The sequence below is a fragment of the Myxocyprinus asiaticus genome, chromosome 15 (genome assembly GCF_019703515.2).
Source record: "Myxocyprinus asiaticus isolate MX2 ecotype Aquarium Trade chromosome 15, UBuf_Myxa_2, whole genome shotgun sequence".
Classification (NCBI taxonomy): domain Eukaryota; kingdom Metazoa; phylum Chordata; class Actinopteri; order Cypriniformes; family Catostomidae; genus Myxocyprinus; species Myxocyprinus asiaticus.
This window is the reverse complement of record NC_059358.1, coordinates 37243577-37261735: the sequence shown is the minus strand read 5'-3', so window position 1 is coordinate 37261735 and position 18159 is coordinate 37243577. Positions and strand designations below refer to the sequence as shown.

Genomic DNA, 18159 nt, shown 5'->3' with positions numbered 1-18159 from the left:
CAGACATGCAAAGTTTTTTTTTTCTGTTGCATATAAGGTCACTGATTGTGTTTCTGTTTAAAGTTACTGAAGAATAATAATAATAAAAAGTACTGTTAAAAGTACCAGTACTTCGGTACCAAGTTTATACTAAAATAAAAACATTTTACGATACCAGTGTTTCTACAGTATCAGTAGTCCCGAGCACCGAATTAATTCGGTCCCAGTGCGCTGTCTGGTATACAGATGGCTGCTTACAAATCACACACTTATTTGAGCATGTGTTCTGTTACTCGTTTTACACTGAAATGCACAATTAATCAAATTAAAATTGTGACAGGTCCTAGTGTGATTATTAAATTGCAAATGCATGCAATTTAATAAAATAAATATACAGTCTACATGTACTCTGCACTGCAAAGTGAATGTGTGAAGCTGCTCATTTGCTGAAAACAACCCCATTTTATAAGCATCACGTATTGTGCTTACTGCAGTAGATGACAGAAGAGAGCGCACATACACTGTGAAGTGAGCAGCGCCTGCAGACAATATATTTATAAAATGAAATTAGAAATTAAAGTGTGGAAATTACCATCACAAACACAGAACCGGAAAAGCCTTCACGTCAAAATAAAAGTTTGTTTCAAAATAAAAGCTTGACACTTAAAATTTAAGAAATTGCAACAGAAATATAATACTAGTGTTTAGTATAATGTATTCTATTGTTATTATGTTTAACCTATGTCTCACAAGCAAGAGTGCTGTTGTACTGAATAGAAGATTGTAATAGAATGTTTTCATTTATAATGTGATGCTCTGTTGTACAGCATATTATTTTACAAAAATAACACTAATGTTGTGTTTTAGATTATGTTGTGAGGATCTTTACTTAAGCACTTTTATTTAAGTTTCTTATTTATTTGACAAGGACAGCGCTCATTAATCAACAGAAAAATGACTGTAAATGAGCCAGAATTAGCCGTGTCCTTGGCCAGTTCTTAAAAAGGCAACCTAAAATTAAAATAAAATAACTTATCACAAGTATCACATACAGATAATACATACAAACTAATATCCAGACCAGTACAATGCACACCTACCAAATAAACAATGCAACACAGCCATGAATAAGTAGCAACACTACATCAATAAATATTTTTTTCTGGCTCTGGAGTAGTGCATGGCCGTTTTGAAAAAGAAAAGAAAAAAAAGAAAAAGAAAATAACCATACCAATAGTTTTGGTTACATTTAGCTTGAGACATGATCGATTTAACCATGTTGTAATATGGCTCATTGCACTAATAACTTTAGAAGCAGCTTGCTCCTTTGTGCAACTGTGTGCATAAATTACTGTATCATCTGCATTTAACTGGATCTCTACATCAGGACATGTAAAAACTAAATAAAAGTGGTCCGAGTATAGATCCTTGTGGGGCACCGGTAGTGACGTTAAGTGGATTTATGATTACGAACCTTCACTTATTGTGTTCTTCCATTTAAATATTATTCCTTCCATTTAAGTGAATCATCTGAAAAATTAAAGGAAGATAGTTTATTAATAATTATATTATGGTTTACCATGTCGAAAGCCTTTCTGAGGTCAAGAAAAACAGCCCCTACAGTACCACCCTTATCCAGCATTGATTTAATCTTTTCCACAAAAAAAAACAAAAGAAAAAACAGGTAGCAGTCTCTGTGAAGCGGTGAGCTCTAAATCCAAATTGCATGGGATGCAAGGTAACAGAACTGCACTTCATTTGAAAATTCAATGGTATGTTAAAAGGCAATTGTTCTATTTTTATTTGATTAAGGTTTGGATCAATTTGATTAAGCACAATCTTGATGATGAAATTGATTTTAAAACTTTTAAACATGGAATTCAGAAAAAAATTAAAACTTGGAATTTGGGAATAAAATAAAATAGAATTTAGAAAAAAAAAAAAAATCATAGGGTCCTACTTAAAAAAAACTCGAAGCAATGTCTACTAAATTGAGAAACACTTGAAGGAAACATGCGCTTGTTTTAATGTATTATTTACTTGGAAATTTAACATTTAAATAGGCTATTTAAATTACATATTTTTTTCTGTGGTATCGAGAATCATGAAATTTTACTGGTATCCGTACCGACTACTGAAATTGTCTCGTTACAACAAATTCCTGGGTTACAAGAAAATATGTCATTATAAAAATGCCTACCATGTACATAAAAATCTGTTGAAAATCTTTTCTATTTTAGCAAAGGCTCAACAAAACAACATTGCCAACTGACAACATACTGATCATACAATATATTAAGCATTAAAAAGTCATCAAAACTAAACTATATAATAACAGTGCAACAGTCAAAGTGTAAAATGCCTGTACCTAGGGCTGAGCGACATAGCGAATATTTACAACATTTTTCAATATTACCTGGCTCTCTAGTATAATTGATTCTGACTGGTTAATCGTGGCACTCTGTGTCCAATATTTTTGTTTAATGACCACTAAACTGTATAATTGACTAGCTGTGCTAGTTTCATGTCTCATGCATCACTCAGCGGTCTCTTTTTTCTCACTTAATAATATAATTTAATTCCAAATCAATATATTTGGTCACACTTTATTTTAGTGTTCATGTTACTGTGTATTTAGATAATTTGTGAGTAATACAAATGAACAACAGTACATGTAATGACTGTGTACTTCTTTCATAAAGCCACTTGTACTTACATATTGTTATTGTTATTTCTATAGTAATTAAAATTAGTAACATGTAAAATGTGTAACACACTGTAAAGTGTTACCATTTGTTTAATCATTTGGTAATTAGCGGTGTAATAAGCGGAATAATATAAAGTCAGCAGGTCATTACGGCAAACTGTAGGCTACATTAAGCTGAGTTATCCCTCGAACACACACACACACACACACTTCACCATTTTAGTCACCTTTTAATGATTCGTTTTTCAATTCATATTAGCTAATAAAAACAGCATTAATCAAGATTAAGATTATTTGTCTAAAATTGTTTTAGATGAAGCATAAAATGTATAAACTGCAGGACACAATTATACACACTGTATCAAATGCAGATTTTAGATGCTCTAACAAAACATTGTGGTGCAGGCTCTTCCCAAAGCATTTCTGGTATCATCTCACAGATGTTCTCACAAAATGACTATTAAAATGTCTAATGTAGAAAGTAGGGTGCTAAGTGTTGTAATTATAGACCATTTAAACATCTCCCCTGCTGCACAAATATTGGAGGCTTCACTAATACATTATTGATCAGTCAAAGTAAAGAGCTTATTCTGAAAGAAGCCACCTGTGCTTACACCATCACTTTGTTCTTCAGAGTCTGTCTTGAGGATATTTCAGAATTATTGTATCAGCAGCATTGGCAGTGTTCTGAAGGGAGCAGCCTGCGAGAGGCACTGCACTGTTTACAGCAGTTTTCTAGAGCTGGCATTTCATGACAGCCCCAGTACAAAGATGCGTTTGATATGACTTGAGCTTTTTAAAAAGGCTCCTGTGAAAACTGGTTCCTCAGCACAGCAGAGATCCTGCCAGATCAAACACAAAAGGTGGAAATGTGTTGGCTGGATTTAAGTTTACTGTAGTAAACTTTAAATCATGCTGCAAAAGTGAGCATGCATAGGGCCTATTTTATGTATTCCTGCTGCAGAATTCACTAGCATCACTACAGAGTGCAACAGTCTGGTTCCTTGTGTAAAAAGCCCATACATTTTTTCCAAATGGGAATTGATTATTAATAATAATTTTTGTACCTTTAAAGGCAGACCTACTGTGAGCTCTGAGGTTGTTAATAAATGGCAAAGTTTTTGCTGAAGCCATTGTTCTTTGTTAATACAACTGTTAAGAATCATGTGTAGTAGCTGTATTCCTGGTGAATAACTACATTATCCATGATCCTGAAGGGGAAAATCCACAGCAACGCAACATACAAACCACGGCAAAAGAGCTCTACAGCAACCACCCACTCGCGTGATGCACTGCACATGATGCAATCGAGTCGGTTTACCTATTTTCCATCATTTTTTATTTTGATTACGTCATTTGCAATGCTTCATGAGATTGTAGTTCATTCCTTCATTAAAGACATTAAGTACACAGTCTTGTACCTTTGTAATTTTTCTAATTTTCAAATACTTTCTGCTTCAAATCAAAGTTTGTAATGTTGCGATTCACCTATGAGTTGGTTTCGTTCATGACTTAAAACTCTATGGGAAAGGGGGGGCCTGGGTAGCTCAGCGAGTATTGACGCTGACTACCACCCCTGGAGTCACGAGTTCGAATCCAGGGTGTGCTGAGTGACTCCAGCCAGGTCTCCCAAACAACCAAATTGGCTTGGTTGCTAGGGAGGGTAGAGTCACATGGGGTAACCTCCTCGTGGTTGCGATTAGTGGTTCTCGCTTCTGTTTGAAGTTGTGCATGGATCGCGCAGAGTAGCATGAGCCTCCACATGCGGAGTCTCCGCGGTGTCATGCACAATGAGCCATGTGATAAGATGTGCAGATTGACTGTCTCAGAAGTGGAGGCAACTGAGACTTGTCCTCTGCTACCTGGATTGAGGTGAGTAACCGTGCCACCACGATGACCTACTAAGTAGCGGGAATTGGGCATTCCAAATTGGGAGAAAAGGGGATTAAAAAAAAAAAAAAAAAACTCTATGGGAAGAAAACTTCATGGTTACTGGTGTAACCTCCATTCCCTGATGGAGGGAACGAGACGTTGGTGTCGATGTAGTGACACTAGGGGTCACTCTTGGGAGAACGAGACACCCCTGGTCTTTGATAAAAGGCCAATGAAAATTGGCGAGTGGTATTTGCATGCCACTCCCCTGAACATATGGGTATAAAAGGAGCTGGTATGCAACCACTCATTCAGGTTTTACGCTGAGGAGCGGATATAAGGTCCGGCCATTTCAGCGGGTAGTTCAGCGTTGTGGCAGGAGGGACCAACATCTCGTTCCCTCCATCAGGGAACGGAGGTTACATCAGTAACCATGACGTTCCCTATCTGTCACTCACTCGACGTTGGTGTCGATGTAGTGACACTAGGGGTCCCTATACAAAATGCCACAAGGCTGAACGGTGTTACGTGAACTGGCGGTGTGTGGTGGGTAGACTTGCTGTGTGCCTCATAGCCAGCACACCAGGTCGACATGTAACCTCCCCCAACACAGTTATGAGTGTCGAACGGCCCTTTTTGGGGACAAGTCGACTAACCAAAGATAGAGACAGGTTTAACCCAGTCGTGGCCTCTTTTCCCCTTCTCTTTTTCCACTCCCTAAAAAAGTAGGGGGATTATCCGACTGGGCCGCCAGGTCTAGTCGGGGGGTGTCCCTCCCAAGGGGAGGACACCGCGGAGACCACACCTCGCCCCAAGAGAGGGGGGGGTATTTAAGTGGTAGAATACGTCACATGGTCTTTCCAACCATGTGGAGAGCCTTCAAGGTAGATCCTGCCCAATGGGGGAGGAGTTACTACAACATGGAGACTGGGGCAGAGGGGCTCTGCCCAAGGAAGACACAGTTTGCCAGCAGGGAAATGAATTAGCATAAGATATAGATCGCATGGGGTTAGCCTTACAGGGAACCACCACATGCGGAGCACCTACCCCAGAACCGGGCTATTAGTTAGCGTGTGTACTGGGCCGGCAGTGAGTCTCTCCGAAAACTCGACTGCCACAGGGCTCAGAGGAAGTCAACCAGGGAACAATTTTGTGAACACTACTCGGAATTAACAGCGCACGTCTTCAGCTCAAAAGGAGGTGGAAGGCACTACGTGCAAGCGATACAAACCTTATCCGCTTGTTGCGTGCCACTACCTGGGACGAAACCGGTTCCACCTAGAGGTTGTAAAACCTTGCAAAGGTGTTGGGTGTTGCCCAGCCCGCTGCTCTGCAAATATCTGTTAGAGAGGCACCCCTGGCCAAGGTCCAAGAAGCCGCTACACCACGGGTAGAATGGGCTCGTAGCCCTACCGGGGGCGGCATGTTTTGGGCGAGATATGCCATGGTTATGGCGTCAACGAGCCAGTGGGCGATCCTCTGCTTGGAGACAGCTCTTCCTTTCCACTGTGCACCAAAAGCAGACAAAGAGCTGCTCAGAAATTCTAAAGCTCTGCGTGCTATCCAAATAGATGCGTAAAGCACGCACTGGACACAGCGACGACAGGGCTGGGTCTGCCTCCTGGGGCAGCACTTGCAGGTTCACCACCTAGTCCCTAAAGGAGTGGTGGGAACCTTGGGCACATAGCCCGGTCAGGGTCTCAGGATCACGTGAGAGTAACCTGGACCGAACTCCAGGCACGTTTTGCTGACAGAGAACACTTGCAGGTCACCTACCCTCTTGATGGAAGTGAGCGCAGTCAGGAGGGCAGTCTTCAGGGAGAGTGCCTTAAGCTCGGCTGACTGCAAAGCTCAAAGGGGGCTCTCTGTAGACCCTGAAGAACTACAGAGGTCCAATGAGGGAACGAGGCGCGGCCTGGATGGATTCAGCCTCCTGGCGCCTCTTAGGAACCTGATGATCAGATCATGCTTCCCTAAGGACTTACCGTCGATTGCGTCGTGGTGTGCTGCTATGGCAGCAATGTACACCTTCAAGGTGGATGGGGACAGTCTCCCTTCCAACCTCTCTTGCAGGAAGGAAAGCACTGCGCATCTCTGGGGGTCTTCCCGACGGGTAGAACACCACTTAGCGAACAGACGCCACTTAAAGGCATACAGGCGCCTCGTAGAGGGAGCCCTAGCCTGAGTGAACGTGTCTACCATCGCAGGTGGGAGACAGCTTAGGTCTTCCACGTCCCGTCCAGGCGCCAGACATGGAGATTCCAGAGGACTGGGCGCGGGTGCCGGATGGTGCCCCTTCCCTGAGAAAGAAGGTCCTTCCTCAGGGGAATTTGCCCGTGGGGAGCTGTCGCAAGGAGTATGAGGTCAGAGCACCACCAGGGGACCAGCTGTGTGCCAGCGCGTCTATGCCAAGGAAGGCCTCGGTCAGGGTGTACCAGAGCGGGCAGTGGGGAGGATTCTTGGGAGGTGAACAGGTGCACCTGTGCCTGTCGAATCGACTCCAAATCAGCTGGACCACCTGAAGGTGGAGTCTCCACTCTCCCTTGAGGGTAACCTGTTGTGACGGCGTGTCCGCTGTAGTATTGAGGTTGCCCGGGATGTGAGTGGCTTGCAGCGACTTGAGGTGCTGCTGACTCCAGAGGAGGAGACGGTGGGTGAGTTGTGACATACAACGAGAGCGCAACCCACCTTGGCGTTTGACATATGCTACCGTTGTCGTGTTGTCTGTCTGAACTAACACGTGCTTGCCCTGGATCAACGGCCGAAACCTCCGCAGGGTGAGCAGAATTGCCAGTAACTGGAGGCAGTTGATGTGCCAATGCAGTCGCGGACCCGTCCAGAGGCCGGCGGCTGCATGCCCGTTGCAAATAGTGCCCCAGCCCGTTTGAGGCATCTGTCGTGACCACGACACGCCTGGGGACCAGTTCTAGGGGAACACCTGCTCGTAGAAACGAGAGGTCGGTCCAAAGGCTGAAAAGATGGTGACAGACCGACGTAATGGCCACGCGGTGTGTCCCGTGGCGCCATGCCCGTCTCGGGACTCGAGTCTGGAGCCAGTGCTGAAGCGGCCTCATATGCATCAACCCGAGCGGGGTGGCCACCGCCGAGGATGCCATATGCCCAAGGAGCCTCTGAAAAAGTTTCAGTGGAACCGCTGTTTTCTGTTTGAACGCCTTCAAACAGGCCAGCACCGACTGGGTGCACTCGTTCGTAAGGTGCGCCGTCAAGGAGACTGAGTCCAACTCCAAACCGAGAAAAGAGATGCTCTGAACCGTGAGGAGCTTGCTCTTTTCCCAGGTGACCCGAAGCCCTGGTTGGCTGAGGTGTGAGAGCACCAGGTCCCTGTGTGTGCATAACACGTCTCAAGAGTGAGTTGGGATTAGCCAGTCATCGAGATAGTTGAGAATGCGAATGCCCACCTCCCTTAACGGGGCAAGGGCAGCCTCTGCGATCTTCGTAAAAACACCAGGAGACAGGGACAGGCTGAAAGGGAGGACTTTGTACTGATACGCCTGACCCTCGAACGCGAACCGCAGGAAGGGTCTGTGTCGAAAAGGATCAAGACGTGAAAAGTATGCATCCTTCAGGTTTACCACCACGAACCAATCTTGATGCCGGACGCTCGCTAGAATGCGTCTTTGCGTCAGCATCTTGAACGGGAGTCTGTGTAAAGCCCGGTTCAGTACTCGCAGGTCCAGATTGGCCGCAACCCACCGCCTTTTTTCGGTACGATGAAGTAGGGGCTGTAAAACCCTTTCTTCATCTCGGCTGGAGGGACAGGTTCTATCGCGTCCTTCTGTAGGAGGGTAGCAATCTCCACGCAAGGTAGCAGCGTTTTCGTCTTTCACCAAGGTGAAGTGGACACCGCTGAACCTGGGCAGATGCCCGGCGAAGTGAATCACACAGCCGAGTCGGACGGTCTGGACCAGCCCTTGTGACGGATTGGAAGGCGCAAGCCATCCGTCCAAGTTCTGCACAAGGGGGACCAAAGGGACAACATCATCGGATGTACCGGCAGGTGGGGCCTCGTGGCGGGGCGGAGCTCGAGATGCCACACCACGTTGTGGCCGTGCTGAGTTTAAGGACATCGAAGCGTTTACCTGGCTCCTTGTGACCACCCCCGGAACAGCCTGGGACGGGGGAGGAAGAGGCCTGTCCTCGTGACCCGTGGAGACTGTCACATTGGGGGCAGATTTGTGCCACAGCTGGGTGCTCAGGGGCGGGAGACCGCCGCTGGAGCGCCAAACTGCCAAATGGAGTGGTGGATGGTGGTCGTAATGCCAGTCGTACACACCGGATATGTGACCTAGGGAACAAGGAAACCACTCTTGCTGAGCTCTTGAGTACTGCAGCCACTTGGGCATGCAGCGCAATTAAATGCAAAAGGTAACAAAAAGATGAAGATCTGCTTACCAGCTCCAGAGCAGCGGGTTTCATTGTCCCAGGGTCGCCTGTCTCAAGGGTGCTTTGAAGCCTTTCACGGGTTCTGGGCGGCCTTGAGACGGGTGGTGTCTGCTTCCTGTGGTGGGCTCCACGCCGGGGCCGGGCCAAAGGGGCGGGCTGCGGCGGAGCCGGTGCAGTCACCGCAGGGGGACGCCCTTGGCGATGAGTAGATGGGGTGCGGGATCTTGAGCCACGCTGGGGCAGGATATGCCAGCTAGCATCCATCTACTGCTCTACCATCGAGAACTGCTGGGCAAAGTCCTCGACGGTGTCGCCGAATAGGCCCGCCTGGGAAATGGGGGCAGCAAGGAATCGTGTCTTGTTGGCCTCACCCATCTCGACCAGGTTGAGCCAAAGGTGGCGCTCCTGGACCACTAGTGTGGCCATCGTCCGCCCGAGAGACCGCGCCGTGACCTCCGTCGCTCGGAGAGCGAGGTTGGTCGCCGAGCGCAGTTCCTGCATCAATCCCGGGGCGGAACTACCCTCGTGCAGTTCCTGTAGCACCTTGGCGGACTTGCAGGAGAGCCATGGCGTGCAGGGGGGAGGCGGCTTGTACAGCGGCACCGTAGGCCTTGGCCGTCAGAGACGACGTAAACCTACAGGCCTTAGACGGGGGCTTTGGGCACCCACGCCAGGTGGTGGCACTCTGCGGGCATAGGTGCACCGTGAGCGCCTTTATCCACCGGGGGATTGTCGAATAACTCTTGGCCGCCCCACCATCGAGGGTAGTGAGGGCAGGGAAGCTGAAAAGATCAGGACCGGGCAGTAAAAAGTGCCTCCCGCGACCTTGTCAGCTCTTCATGCACTTCCGGGAAGAAAGGAACGGGGGCGGGGCGTGGCTTTGAGCGGCGCCGCGAGCCCAGGAACCAATCACCGAGCCACGAGGGTTCAGGGAAGAGCGGTGAATCCACTCTAACCGACGGAAAGCATGTCGTCATCTCCGCGTCAGCCTGTGACTGGGCGATCGACCCCGAAGGGAGGAGCCCAGCTGAGGCTTCCGACTGGACGAGCCCGCTCTCCGATGCTGCGCTCGAGAGCTCATCACTTTCATGGGCTCCGAATAAGAGGTCGAACTCGCCGTGAGAAGAGCCGGCGGACTCACCCGGAAGCCCGATCGGGGCAGACGAGCATGCTGGGGAATGGGAGGTCCGCGGGGGGATACCCGGCGGAGGCAGTCCCATTGGGGTCCCCAGATCGCCCCCCCAGTGCTAGCCGCGCTGGCCTCAAACCCGTGGGTAAAAGGACCGAGGCGGGAGCCTCTGGGGTGGCTCGCTTTCTTACGAAGGCGAGCCGCGACCGCAACGTTGCCATGGACATATTCTCGCAATGAGAACATGACCATCCTGAACGCTGTCTCCGCGTGAGCAGTGCCCAGACACGAAAGACAGTGATCGTGACCGTTAGAAGGCGAGAGATAACGAGCACAACCAGGAATAACACACAATCGGAAAAGCATCTTTAAAAAGACGCGTCTTTAAAAAGACGTTCCGTGTGTGCGCTCTTTTAGAGAAATATATACTCTTTTAGAGGGGAAAAATGCTCTTTCAGAAAATATACTCTCTAGTTTTTCTGCCGAAGCGCCCAGGGGCGTTCTCTGCAGTGCACCAGTGCAGAGGAGGGAGAAGCCGCTGAAATGCGCCGTCAGATCCAGCAGAGGTGAATGAACAGTAGTATTCAGCTCAATGAGCATGACCGTTCGGCTCCGAAGAGAAAATCTGAATGAGTGGTCGCATACCAGCTCCTTTTATACCCGTATGTTCGGGGGAGTGGCATGCAAATACCACTCACCAATTTTCATTGGCCTTTTATCAAAGACCAGAGGTGTCTCGGGCTCCCAAGAGTGACCCCTAGTGTCACTACATTGATACCAACGTCGAGTGAGTGACAGATAGGGAACTTCCAAAACCAAGATGGCTGAAAAAGTGGGTGGCCACTGTTGCACTCTTACATAGCACAGTTACTCTTACATAGGTTAGGGATTTGAACTAACAACTATCCATAAGTGCAGAGAAAAACTGCCCTTAGGCATATAGGCGAATGCAAATGCAAGCGCTTGGCCAACACACAGTCCAGATGAACATAAGTACTTAAGCCCAAAGTATACTTTGACTTTGATGCAAACGCTCAGCGTCTGTGTACAGTCGAACGCAAGCCTGTCAAAGTATACTCCAAATGACTGTGCACGCATACACAGGCGTTTGGCGCATGCACGCTATGACTACTACGAGACACCATATTTCTCTTCAGGAGTTTAGACCCATAAAGATGTCTTTATAGTCCTTCAGACTCAAGTTATACAAGTGCAGGTATCTCCTGACTTCCACACACACATGCGTTCTTGACGTACATATCCAATGTAATTGTTTCTACCTCCGTCTCCTGTTGTTTACCAATGAATACATCTTCTTCTAGCGCTTCTTTGTGAAAGCAATGGCTCAAATGTGAGTTTTGCCACCTTGTGGGCCTACTAATTAGTGCAAATAATTCCAGGGACAAGCGCATTCTGTGCGTTCAAAGATGCGAGATTAGACAAATCGGCTGCGCGCATTCATTGCTTGAGCACTCTGCTGATAACGAGATTTGCGTAATGTGTCCTGTATGTGTCTGACCGGAGTATACTTTGGGCTTTACTGTGGGTTCTTGCATTGCTCTGGTGGTCCAAACCTCAATACTCAAGGGGGCGATAAAGTTACCTCAAATGTTGGTGCCATTAAACAGGATGTTTTATTATTCAGTTAAGTTGCTATAAACATTAGGGGTGTAACGATCCATTGATCAGTTAAAGGTCGGGCAAGAAGGAGGCGGGAACTGGCTGAACACTCAACATAAAATTTTAATGCATAAATTAACTTAAACAAACATAAACAGACACACATGCAATGCGGCCACATGCGTCTCTCTCTCTCGAACCAGCATCTCCGGCCACCCCTTTATCTCGCTCTCCCGCTGATCAGCTGATTCAGCGCCGGCCATGCTCCATCACGGCCTGACCACGCCCTCCTCCTCGTCACAATGCATCAATCAAATTATGTGAGATTATCGATTCAATGCGGAAACATCTATGTCTATTTTTTTTAAGAGGCACCTTTATTTTGACATTCTCATGTCAAATCACATCCGTATGCATTTTTGTCAGGTGATGCAGCAACCTTATGATATTCATCTTGCTTTATAAGCACTAAATATTCTTCTCATGTGTGAGAAGGATATGTGTGGGGTGACTGAAGCCTGAAGTTGTGCTCAGCTCTATCCGTGCATGCCTGTCAACCGCGCTTCTTCCGGAATGCAAGCTCCAGTGAAAGGATAGCGCAGAGCAGATCACATGCACGATTAAATCAGGCTTCCCTCAATATCATGGCGCATGCAACACATTTGATTTCTACATGAGAATTTTATATTTTAAAGTGCACTAGAGCAATTCAACCATTTCAAATGGCTAGACAGCCCCGACATTCAGAACAACGCTGACGAGGGAATGAAAAAACACCTGCCCTGCACCAGCATCAACTACAAGACTTTTCACATCTACAGTACAAATCAATACCCTTACAATACAACTTTGGAAGCTGTAGTCAATAAAAAACACAGATAGCACACACTCTCCTGTCAGAAAAAAGTCATGGATATATAAGTATTTTGGATTTAAAGACCTGCTTGACTGTTGCAAAGATGACATATTTTCTATATTATTTAATTATCTGTATTATTATTATTATTTTTTTTTATCAACTAATGTACCTTATTCCAATGTGGATACTGGATTTGCACTTTTCAGAGAGCACATTTATCGTAATATCGATCGCAAGCCCCTGAATCAAATTGGATCAAAATCTGATCGCAGCAGACTTTAAAGGAGACCTATTATGCCCCTTTTTACAAGATGTAATATAAGTCTCAGGTGTCCCCAGAATGTGTCTGTGAAGTTTCAGCTCAAAATACCCCACGGATCATTTATTATATCATGTTGTAAATGATTCTTTTTGGGTGGAATCAAAAACAAGCTGTTTTCATTCTCTTTAAATGCAAATGAGCTGCTGCTCCCCTCCCCCTTTCCGGAAGAGGGCTGTGCCTTTACAGCTCGTGCTTCGGATACTATAGCAACAACAAATCAGAACCAATATGACTGACACCGTAAATACTGGAGTTCAGCCATATATGTATGAGCAACCGTAAACGACGCAAAAAATAGGCATTTTGATTTTGTGATAGTGCTTCTTATGTAGAAAATCACTTCCTGCCATCCATCTGCATTTCACGCCACAGCAACGCAGTGACGTGATGTTATGTGCAAACAAGCTATAAGGACATAGCTCTGGTCTCCGTGAATACAATCAGAGACAATGGTAACTTTAGCTGCATTAGCCGTGGAATCAGCTAACAAGCACATTCTAAAAGTGAATTTTGCATAATAGGTCCCCTTTAAGGGCAAACATTTGTTCACTAGCTAAGAGAATCTATTTAAGATCATGATGAAACTTGCGATTTACACCACTAATATAGTATACTGTATATTGACTTCTCTTCAAACTGTGGCTCAGCAATGACAGCAGTTGGTTTGAAAGAAAAAACTTACCGCAGAATTGGACAGTTCACGCTAATGTTGGCTATTGTGCTCCTTGAGGTAATGCTGCCGAGACTGCGATGCGCACTTTCATTGCACTTTTTCCAAGCAATCAGACTTACGATTTTTGCCTGGAGGATGATACAGGTATACACAGCCCATAGACTTGCAATGAAGAAGGGACCTGAGCAATATCTAGAAACCAGAACTTCAAAGACATGGGGGTGGCGTCTTTTGACTTGGGGCAATAAAAAAACAAAAAAATAGCAATCACCTAGATCACCCTAAAAACCACCTAAAACAACCACCTAAAACTTTGTCCACTAAAAAATGCTCAGAACACCTTAACATCTGCATAGCAACATTCTGACTACCACCCGGAACACACTTTCACTCATGGTGGTGACTTTCACATGATATTGCAACAGTAACAATTCCTTCAGACAATGTGAAAATCTAGTTTTGTACAGGTCTGCACACATAACAGATGACTGGTCTAGCAAAGGCAAAAACCATTTGAATTTAAGCTCATGTTTAATCCTAAAATTTGCTGGACACATAATTCCCCACGAGTCTTCAGAGCATGAGCCAGCTAATTCATCTCTGTGGTCACATGACTCACGAGTGAATGTGTGTAGAAATGTGTGTCCTCTGCAGGGCTTCATCAACTGTGCAGTCAGCTGCTTGTCACGGCTCCGGTGTGTTTGTCGGTTTGTTTTGTATGTTTTGTCATTTTCTCTTCCTCATTTCTCGCAGGCGCGGCCGGCATGCATGATTGGCGTTTCCCTGGGAACATTGATTGTTCCCAGGGGAACGTTGATCATGCCACTGGTTAGCGTGCCGAGCAACACCTGTTCTCCTCTAATTCAGTCCTTTCTTAAGCCCATCGTGTTCTCAATATCTTTGCAAGATTGTTGTTTGATGTTGAGTACTAACCTCACTCTCTCTGCCTAGTTGGTCCTGTCTCGTGTATCTGTTGGTTGACCGTGTGTCGGGTGTGTGGTTGCCTTCCAGTATTGCTGCGTGTCAGTTGGCCTTTCACAGAAGATACGTACCTCGTCTCTGCCCACGTGTCGGGAGTTAAGTACGCTCATCTCTGCTGGGCGTTGTTCTGCATCTCAATAGCTTCAACGGAGGATTCTACGAATCTGTTCCTGACTTCCACAATGCACACACTCATCCTATGAACACACTATTCACGGATTGCCCATTGAGCGACTACGACGCGCACGCTATTGGAGATCGCTTCCCGCTGCTGTAGCCGGTGTCGGGATTTTCTACATTCCTCAACCCAGTGACTGCTCATTATTATTGTTAATAAATTCTCTGAACTGTTACTCTGCTCTTGGGTCTCACTATCGTTCATTACAGAAAAATCTAGCCAAGTATGAACCCAGCGAAGGACTCCACTCTTCTCTCAGCCCTCTCTCAGCAGGGAGTCTTGCTGGAACATCAGCAGGATCAAATCACTGCCTTGAACCAGGCTTTGGAGATGATGGCTTTGCAGTTCGCCAAGCTCACATTCTTTGTTCAGCAGCTCCGATCCTGGCCTATCTCAGGAAGCTTCCTTACCGTCTCCTAGACGCTTTGAAGCCCGCATTCCCCCTTCAGCCCTGTATTCAGGTGAGGCTGAATCCTGCAGCGCATTCCTTTCGCAGTGTTCCCTTTTCTTCACGTTACAGCCCTCCACTTTTGCTTCGGATCCAATTAAGGTTGCCTGTGTTATTATGCTCCTCAGCGGAAGGGCTGGCGAATGGGGCACTGCCATGTGGGACAACAGACATCCCTGCTGTGCTTCCTATCATGCCTTTACCACGGAGCTCCACCGAGTCTTTGATCGCTCCGCTCAAGGTCGGGAGGCAGCGAGGGTTTTATCTGGACTGTCTCAAGGAGCTCTACAAGTATCAGATTATGCGACTGAATTTTGCACCATCCTCGTTACTCCCGATCCTGCAAGTCAGTTTGTGGTGGAGGTGGATGCATCTGAGGTCATGTCGGAGCTGTTTTGTCACAGCGCTCTCCCTTGGATGGAAAGATGCACCGCTTAACACCAGCTGAATGGAATTACGATGTTGGCAACCGAGAATTATTGGCTGTCCGGCTGGCCTTGGTCGAGAAGCGTCAATGGTTAGAAGGTTCGGGGGTACCTTTCTTGGTCTGGACAGATCATAAGAACTTAGAGTATACTCGTAGTTCCAAATGCCTCAACTCTAGACATCACGTGTTTCAACTCTGTGCTGTTTTATAGCCCAGGCTCTAAAAACATCTCTATGTTTTGACGCAACTCGTTTGGTAGTCATGGTATCCAGGGAGGTAGAGGCTAAAGTCCGAAACACCGCGCCCCCCGCCACGTGCCGAGTGGGCCGGTTATTTGTTCCACAATCTGCCCGGACGCTTGTCCTACAGTGGGGTCAGTCATCCAACGCCGCTTGTCATCCAGGAGTGACTCGCACTCAGACAATCATTAGACAGTGATTCTGGTGGCCATCATAAGCGCAGGACATACGTCGATTCGTAGCCGCTTGCCCCATCTGTGTGACTAATGAGTCCTGTGAAACCCCAGCCGGGCTCCTCCAACCACTGCTGTAATGGATCTTCGGGTTTGGGTATGGAAAAGGAGGTGATGGGGAGCAGTGACACGCTTCAGGAAGCTTTTATTCTCTGCTTTCAGTTCATCTGAGTGCAGCCTTCTCAGGGTTTTCTTATTTGTCAGTTCAAAGCAACAGAACTCTCAATAACTTTTCAAACACTTCAGCTTCACAACAATCATAATAATAAGACACACAATAAGGCACACCAGCCATTGAACTCTGGTGTCGTACTCTCTCTGCAACTCTCTGGTGTGTTCGGCTACTTTAAGGTGTCTCTTCGCTATCACTGTAATGAGAAACAGCTGTTAGAAATCATGTCAAGCAGCTTGACAAGCCACACCACTCCCTCTCTCCCGCAGACAGACACATGACCATACCACCATCACCACAGCTGTCTGTCCCTTCGAGACCCTGGTCGCACATAGCCATGGATTTCGTAACTGATCTCCCCCCCTCCCATGGCAACACAGCCATTTTGACTGTAGTGGACCGGTTCTCGAATGCGGCTCATTTTATTCCCCTCCACAAATTACCTTCAGTGAGGGAGACAGCAGTAGCAGTCATTAACCAAGTCTTAAGCATTCATGGCCTTCCAGTCTATATGGTTTCTGACAGAGGCCCCCAATTTGTGTCAAGTTTTTGGGCAGAATTCTGTCGACAGCTGGGGGCTACGGTGAGTTTGTCCTCTGGGTTTCATCCCCAGACAAATGGGCAAGCTGAGCGAGCGAATCAGGACTTGGAAAAGGTCCTGCGCTGTGTGGCCTCCTGTAATCCGCCTTCTTGGAGCGATCATTTAGTCTAGGTCGAGTATGCCCACAACTCCTTGCAGTCATTGTCTACGGGGTTATCATCCTTCCAGTGCAGACTCGGTTATCAGCCCCCTCTGTTCCCCACACAAGAATCCGATGTACAAGTTCTATCCGAACATGCCTTTATGCAGAGGTGCCGATGCACCTGGAAAGCCACCAGAGAAGCTCTCATACGGACTGGTGCTCGCGTTAAGAGGTCTGTGGACAGGCACCGGGCTAAGGCCCCAACTTACGTGTGCAGGCAGAAGGTTTGGCTGTCCTCAAAGGACATCCCGCTCCAACTCCCCTCATGTAAATTTATCGGGCCATTTCTCATTGCCAAGGTCATTAGTCCGGTGGCAATCCGTCTCAAACTACCTCCTTACCTTAAGCATATTCACCCCATTTTCCACGTCTCCAAAGTCAAACCTGTTTTACATTCTGAATTACACCCCGCCACACCCGTCCCACCTCCTCCGCATCTTGTTGATGGCTCTCCGGCGTACACGGTCAGGAGACTGATCGCCTTGAGGCGGAGGGGCTGAAGGTTCCAATACATGGTTGACTGGAAGGGTAATTGACCTATTAGAGATGTTGGGTCCTGGCTCGGGACATCCTGGACTGCGCCTCATAGATCAGTTTCACCTCCAGCAAGGTAATTCGGGGGGGGGGGGGCAGTGTTGTACTCTCATGGCTCCGGTGAGTTGGTCCTGTCTCGTGTATCTGTTGGTTGCCCGTGTGTCAGGTATGTGGTTGCCTTCCACTATTGATGCGTGTCAACTGGTCTTCCACGGAGGATACCTCGTCTCTACCCATGTGTCAGGAGTTAAGTTAGCTTATCTCTGCTGGCCGTTGTTCTGCATCTCACTAGCATCAACAGAGGATTCTACGAATCTGTCCCTGACTTCCACACTCATCCTACAAACACACTCTTCACAGATTGCCCCTTGCGTGACTACTACGTACCCGCTATTGGAGGTCGCTTCCCGCTGCTGCAGCCAGTGTCGGGATTTTCTACATTCCTCAACCCAATAATTGTTCATCATTATTGTTAATAAATCCTTTGAACTGTTCCTCTGCTCTTGGGTCTGTTTGTCTCACTATTGTTCATTACACTGCTTCTGCTTTTAAATAATGAAAGAACAAAATGTTACCGTAAACTCGAGAAAACTGTATAACAAGCAAGTGATACTAAAATGATGTGAATTTCAAGGATCT

The 18159-nt window shown here is 46.8% G+C and overlaps 1 protein-coding gene across 1 annotated transcript in view; it reads right to left on the bottom strand.

The window, feature by feature from the left end:
* LOC127452504 (transmembrane protein 65-like) overlaps window positions 1–18159 on the bottom strand; it is an 80100-nt gene that overhangs the window by 37757 nt on the left and 24184 nt on the right. The gene's annotated exons all lie outside the window — the stretch shown is intronic.